Genomic DNA, 7,813 nt, shown 5'->3' on the forward strand with positions numbered 1-7,813 from the left:
CGCCATAAACATGTATTTCTACTAAAAAAATCACTTGGGCTTACTTTGTTCGAAGATCCAAACCATTCATTTGTTCCAACCCAATGTCAATAGGCCATATCCCAAAAAACATCTCCCTAGGATGATCCTAAAACTTCAATCCAAGGAGATACATACATACGTATGGTGTCGTCGTATTAGATTGGAGGGCAATGATCATCGAGATGAGTTTTGGGGCACATGCTATTTACATTGAAGCACAACAAATGAATGGTTTGGAACTTCGAACAAAGTGCCTCAATGAATTTTCTAAAAAAATAGCGAGGTGGGCCCAGTGTATACTGCGTCTGTTTGTAGGTGAGCATATATTTCAAAAAATACAATGAAGCCTACCTTGTTCGAAGATCAAAAACATTGTTTTAGTGCCTTAATGTTTCTAGAATGTACCTCAAAAATCAGCTCGATCATGATCCTAACCCTTTTAATATTTACATAAACAACACCATATAGAAAAATCTATACATCGAAGAGCTTGGATCATCCAAAGGAGATGATTTTCATGGTACGATGCATTTAATTTGGGGCCTACCAACTAAATGGTTTAGATCTTTGTACAAGGTGGAGCCCACTTTATTTTCAAAAAAATAATAATAATTGTGTGCACCTCCGTGTATACCCCATACAATGCATATTTATTAGAAAATTCATTAAGACCCTTGTTCCAATATCCAAACTCTTCATTTGATGGGGCCCAACGTAAATAGGACTTTGCCTGAAGGGATAATTACATTTACACCCCCTCAACTATGGCCAAATTCCACTTCCGACCCCGTGGTATGGACTTCACCAAAGACAACCCCCTCATCTTTCAATAATGCTTTTTACATGACGGGGTGGACGGGAACGAAGAAATTGTCAGGGGATGTTTTTGATGAATTTTGAACTATAGGGTGTAAAGTCAAGGGTCTACTTAAAAATGTCATAAAGTTGACGGGGTATCTTTGGTACCTTCGATACGAAGGGGTTAGAAGTGGAATTTGGCCATAGTTGAGGGGGTGTATCTGTATTTTTCCCTTGAAAATCATTTCCATATGATGATTCTAACTCAAACTTATGTAGAGGCTGATCGAAGGGTTTTGTTCATCCTATGGAGTTGATTTTATGGGCAAGGCCTACTTACACTGGGGCCCAACAAATGAACGGTTTCGATCTTTGAATCAACTGGCCCCACGTGAATGTAAGGATTGTGTCTGTGTGGCCAAATGGACCACATTAATCGATAATCTACTGCTAGCATTAGGCTACATTAATAAATTAGGAGAGATCAACAAAGCGTTTGGAATGATCCAGTACTCCTTAGGTAGTTTTTAGCTTTCTACAACCCGATTGCATACATTTTTCTATCATCACTAGCGGCTATAGGGTGTGGAATATCCCAGATCCTCCTAGTGTTTGTACGTTTTCTTGGTCGGCATCTCCAGATGAAATCCTCACAATGGAGCCCCCTCCACGATAGAAATATGTGGAACATTAATGACTACCCATTATGTGTGGTGGCAGGTGAATCAATTGACCACATTCATAGAGTTGCATACTTGTCAGATATGGTATTTATTTGGTTTTTTCTGCAAAATTTTCTTAAGAGAAAAGTACGGAATGCGGGCACATATTTTTGAAGAATTACTGATCTCGGGTACCTTTTAAAACAAGAATGAAACATGGGTGATTCTTCAAAACCAAGTGGTAAAAAGACCTGATACCCTTCTGACATTGACAGAGTCCTTGTGGACCCCGATCCGAGAGAGGCGAGGGACGGGCCCCACACGAAGTCTCTATGGATCATCCACGTGAATGGAGAGCTCTACCAAGGAACTCTCTAAAGAATGTGCCTCTCACAGCATGAGTGGCGATACAAAGGTGAGATACCTCTCGATTCGGGGACTAGCCCAGATTCGAGGTGTACCTTAAACAAAGAAGAGTCGGCATCCAAGGAAGTGTGCCCATGATCCCATACTATGCTCTGTTGCAACGGATAACCAGAGATATAAAAAGAAGGTTCGTACCTGGTTACGAATTTGGAAGGTCCGAAGAGCACCTCGTCCGCCCAAGTGCAAGCACCTGGTCTCTTATGCCATTTATTTATTGATTTTGAAGAGTTTTGGGCGAAAGTCATGTAAAATGAGAACACATATCTCCGAGAAGACGTCTATCTAATCATGCATGTCTCGGAGATGATTAATAAGCACACATAAAAGAAATGAAATAAGTGTCACCTGAAAATAGCTAGGTTATGAATGTCATACCTAATTGATGTCTAAATTCTGGTGTGCAAACACAAGCATGCTACAGCTAAAGGTATAGGATCTGTACATGAAAGTAAGAAAACACAGCAAAACATACAACACAAATCAACTCTATATATGACTGGACAAGACGAATCCTAAAACTCTAATGCAGGACTTGACTTGGACCAAGATGGCCGTCCATCCCAGCTGCTCTACGTATCCCGGCCTCGGGAAGAATCGGAGTCAACGTAGTTCGATGACCTAGTCTAAACTACTATGCCTAACCATCTAGAACCGCTATCCTAGACTCGATCCACTAGACTCGACTGATTTTTTTAAAGCTTTTTAAACGATTGCTTAAATTCAAGTGAATTGTAATTTTTAGGACTCTCTATATGCCCTAACTAATGCAAGTTGATTAGCCTTAAGCTAATGCAGGTGGGCCCTACATCCTATGTGTAACTAGGCTGTGCATCCTAAAGAAAACCGTGGGCTGACTATATGCTTCCTAGTCTAGCCATCGGTTCGACTAAATGTCTAACCAACCGACTCGAGGCCTCCTAACTCTAGGAACACTCACAAGACAGGACACACCATATCAATACAAATCAGGACAGCTTCCTAACTCTAAACACCCTAAACAGCTAGGACAGATTCCTAACTCTAGGGGAAGATCTTTTCGAAAAGGTTTTGATGAAGTTTTATATTTTTGGGAAGGTTTAAAATGTTTATTTTGAAAGGTTTGGCTGGACCTGGGATGTGGATCCCAAGCTGCACTACGTACCCTATTGAAAGGGATCAAGCCAACGTAGTTCGGAATTGAATTCCTAACTACTCTCCTAAGGACTCAAGATTTTTGAGATTTTTGGTTTTTCAGATGTTTTTTAAATGTTTTTGGTGTTTTGACACAAGAGGACAAAATCCTATCATCATAAGGGTAGGACAAACTCCTGAATATCCGCAAAGGTTGGACAGCATCCTATGCTTTGCGAGGGAATGAACAGAATAACAACTCTGCAAGGGTTGGACATCATCCTATACCTCGCAGGAGCGGATAGAAAAACACATGATTTGATGAGAGGTTGGATAGAATCCTAACCTCTATGATGATAGGACTGACTCCTGAAAGAAAGATTGACTCTCTAGCTAAGGACAGACTCTTATGCTAATAGAAAAAGACTGACTCCTAGTGCACAACCCTAAGAGGGGAGTGCTAATGAGACTAGGTTAGTCTCCTAAAAGAAAGGGAGGACAACTATGACCAATGAGACAAAGCCTGTCTCCAAAAGGGTATGACTTTCCATATGATACATAGCTTGTCTCCTATAAGGGTGGATTCTAGATATCTCTTTCATTGCCCTTGCAATGAATGGGTTTCTAATGTCTGGGGATACACATATAAAAGACTGGTTAAGTCTTTTGAAAAGAAGAGGGGAGTACTATTTGGACTGATCAAGTGCCCTAATGATGGATGGGCTTGGGCTAGCGCCTTCATCGCCCTGGCGATGAATGGAAGGATCTAATGACTTGAGGCTATCTTTATAAAAGACAAAAGAAAGAGGGATACTACATGGACCAAGTAGGTCTCCCTAAAAGATGGGCTTGGGATAACTCCTTCATCGCCCTTGCAATGAACAAGGACAAATTCTAAAGGCAGTCCTAAACTTTGAAGATTTTACCCATATGAAAGAGCTATAAGAATCAAGAGGGGAGGCTAAAATGTAAACCACAAACACTAAAGAATTGCTAAAACAGGGGATCAACTCTTTATCTATAATAATCATCGGTTATTTCATTCCAACAGTAGCTCATCTTGTGAAGTACTATCGACATGGCTTAGAAAAAAATATGATAATTCCAAGAGAAATAATTTTTGAGAAGCTCATTATCACTTAGGAGGCAGATAATCAGTTATATGTAACTATCAGAGCATGAGGATGCTATTATCTTCCCTTAGGAAAGAGTCTGAGATATAAAATAAGCGCCACCGAATTAAATCAAGAATAACAAGGCATAATAAAAAAGAAAAAAAAAATCTTCTAGGCTAAAATGTGAACAACCGAACATGATCCATATGACCTGCAACTTTATTTTACTGTAATATTTCTCATAAAATAGTTTGTGCTCAAATCCACTTTGGGGTCGAAATTACCATCTTAACAAAACAATGCACATACATACTTTTTTTATTATTTAGGACCCGGAGGAATAAATGACTCCAAAACACAACTAAAATGTACAGAGCTGATTGATCCAACCTACTAATTAACTCAACAGACATGAGATCAAGTAAACAAGAGAAGAACCTAATCCATAGGTGCTGAAACCACTCAAATGAAAGAAAGAATTATTTCTAAATCAACTATTAGTCATAGCTGACCCCCCTAATTTCTTTAAAATGACATTGACAAAGCATTAAAAAGTTCAGTTTAGATAAATTGTAGAGCATAAGCTGAGCAAGAAAATTACTAAATAAATAAAAAATGATCAAGCTAATTAATTATAATAAACCTATACAACAATTCTAGCAAGCATGGGAGCATCTTTCTATTCTTTCTTTTTGCTCTTTTCAGTCTCGAATATATTTTTCTCATTACTCAGCTATCTATTTCTACAAAATTTTCAAAAGTAATGGTGAAGAGACAAGCAGAATAGGGATTGGATCTAGAATCTTTCAAATCAATGGCTGCCATAAAGAGGGTTTACATATATCAAGGCCAAATGAAGGCTGCACATGTCAAAATAAGGTGAAGGCTGCACAAGCCAAAGCCAAGTGAAGGCTGCACATGTTAAAACAAGATGAAGGCTGCACATGCCAAAGCAAGGTGAGGGCTGCCATTATCAAGGATGAAGGGGCTGCTAATATTAAAATGAGGTATGAGGGCTGTAAATATCAAATGGAATGGGGCTGTACAAAACAACACCATGAAAGGGCTGTCATTATCAATGAGATGACTGTAAAAAAAAACAAGGCTATAAAAGGGCTGTGTTATAGGAGAGTGATGTTGTGGCTGAAAAGATAACAAAGGGCCAAATAAAGATGAAGGTCATGGGGTCTAGTTTACAAAGGGAAAGAGAATCAGACCCTAGTGGAGCGGAACAAATGGTGACATTCGGACCTTCTACACACTCTAATTGGCGAAATCCCCAAGTTCGAACCTTCTCTTATTTTCCTTTGAGTATATATATCAAAAACTAAGAATTTAGAATAAGAAAATACATTCTACATCAGCATTGCACCTTTATGATTAACACAACACAAGAAGCCCATCTAAAGTAATAGGAAACGGTTAATTATAAGTAATGGCCGAGGTTGATTTAGGCATTACACACCATAAAGAGGACCTGAATTGCTACTCTGGACATAAAAAAAATGCTCCATATTGGATAGAATTGTGACACCATTAAATCTGAAAAGAATTAAGTATAAGGAGAGATTACCAATATCTAAGCACCTCTATCACACAAAACACACATGATTCAATTTGTGATTCAGTTTTTATCTAAACCTCTATAGATTATCACATATCTCAATTTACTAAATCCAAAATTTAATCCAAGAAAAAAAAAGAAAAGATTCTTATCTTGCTCAATAGAGACCAAAATCCAACGTTGAGGATTAACCACCAAAAGAACCCCAAAGCTTCAATTTGCAGGTTTTTCATGCTTACTTTTTTTTTTTTTTTAAATGACAGATGATAACCAAACAAGAAGTGAAATTCATTAACAAAAGGGTAGATATATCAATTTTGGAAATCAAAAGAAAAGATGGAAAAAATTTGACCGAATGATGAAAATAACAAATGAAGGACCATTTTTCATCCGAAGAACTAGAATTAGGAAATTAAGAGTACACAGAAATCAAAGGGGCAACGAATAATACCTGTTTAATGATCTCTTAATCTCTTCTTGCTCCAGTTACAATTTGATGGCTCATGATGACAGGATTTGAATGATGGATCTTAGCAAAGATGATACCGATGGCAAAATACAGAATCTGATGGCAAAGCTTCTTCTCCTTCGCAACTTTTGCTTTTTGAAATCTCTGTAACTTTCAAACCACAAAGAAGAAGAAAACTCCTTTCTTATAACCTGATGCTAATGAAGATCTCTGTGTGATGTATGGGCCGAGAAAATCAAAGAGAGAAAAGGCGAAGATGATGATGATAACCGGAATCCATGGAGATTCGCCGGATTTAGGATCACAATGACCGGATCTAAGGTTTCACTACTCGGATCTAGAGTTTTTAGGGTAGAAATAGGTTTTAAATGAGATGAAAATGGAGATAGTGGTTGCGGCTTGCGGTGGATGTAATGGAAGCAAGGGCAGAGGGGCCTTAGGAGCAATGATGATGCGATTTGGGGATGGATTCCGGCACTACTCGTCGGAGAAGATGGAATTCCGACCGGACAAAAAGGGTTTGGGTTTTTCGCGAGATCTACTTTCTCTCTCCTTTCTCTCTCTCTCTCTCTCTAGATTTAAGAAAAATCTCCTCCTTCTAAATGAAGGCTTAATCTGATATTTATAGGTAAAAAGGGGGTTGATAATGGCACAAAAAGTGGATTAGGCGCGCGGAAATTGATAAATGCGCGCGCGCAATCCGTGTCTTTTTTGGCCCATGCTCGTCCTTCACAGGATAAATTCACCCCTCCTTCAGGATAAATTCACACCCCTTTTCTGGTTTACACTACGGCTCCACTCGGCTCGTTCGCTAGGCAAACGTGCTCGGATTTCGACGAAATTTTGCAGGGACCTTGGTGGGATCCTACCCTAGCTTAGGGTGAATTTTGGGACCCTAGCTGATTGATTTGGTGGGTTTTTGCATAAAATTGGAAGGTTAAGGGCACGGTCAAAATGGGGTGTCAACAGTTCTCCTTTTTCATTACTGCCTATTAAATTGGTGCGCTTCACGAGGCTTCTTTTGGTTCGTTTGACGCGTATTTGAACCGACATAACCTTGGATTCATGTCTATCTTGGCCGTCGGAAATAACTAGAGACGGATGGATGCTTGACACGTGTTGGAAAACTTTTCGGAACGCTGACAACCCAAAGTCAATCATTATCTTTTCTCGCTTCTCTTTTGGCATAGAACGGCAACGTTATTGAATAACTCATGAGAAACATATTCACCACCTCTATCGGAACGCAAAGTTTTTAACATGAAACTACTTTGCTTTTCAACCAAACTCTTGATAATTTTAAAGCATCAAAAGACTTCCGATTTTTCTTTAAGAAAATAAACCCATGTCTTTCTACTATAGTCATTAATGAAGGTGAGAAAATATCGATTATCTCCAATTGATGTTGTTTGCATAGGCCCGCATAAATCCGAATGCACTAGCTCAAGAGGATTTGATGCCCTCCAAGCCTTTCCAACGGAAAACGAGTCTCTTTGATGCTTTCTAAGTGCACATCCTTCACACACTTGATCTTGGCGGTCGATGTTCGGTATGCGGTTCATGAGAGATAAAGTGCTAAAGCTCAAGTGACCATAGCGAAGATGCCATAGTCATGACATATCTTTGACAATGATGTTGAAACAAGGAA

This window comes from Tasmannia lanceolata, unplaced genomic scaffold (genome assembly GCF_043159265.1).
Source record: "Tasmannia lanceolata isolate RefF3 unplaced genomic scaffold, GAP_Taslan_0.1 ptg000020l, whole genome shotgun sequence".
NCBI lineage: Eukaryota > Viridiplantae > Streptophyta > Magnoliopsida > Canellales > Winteraceae > Tasmannia > Tasmannia lanceolata.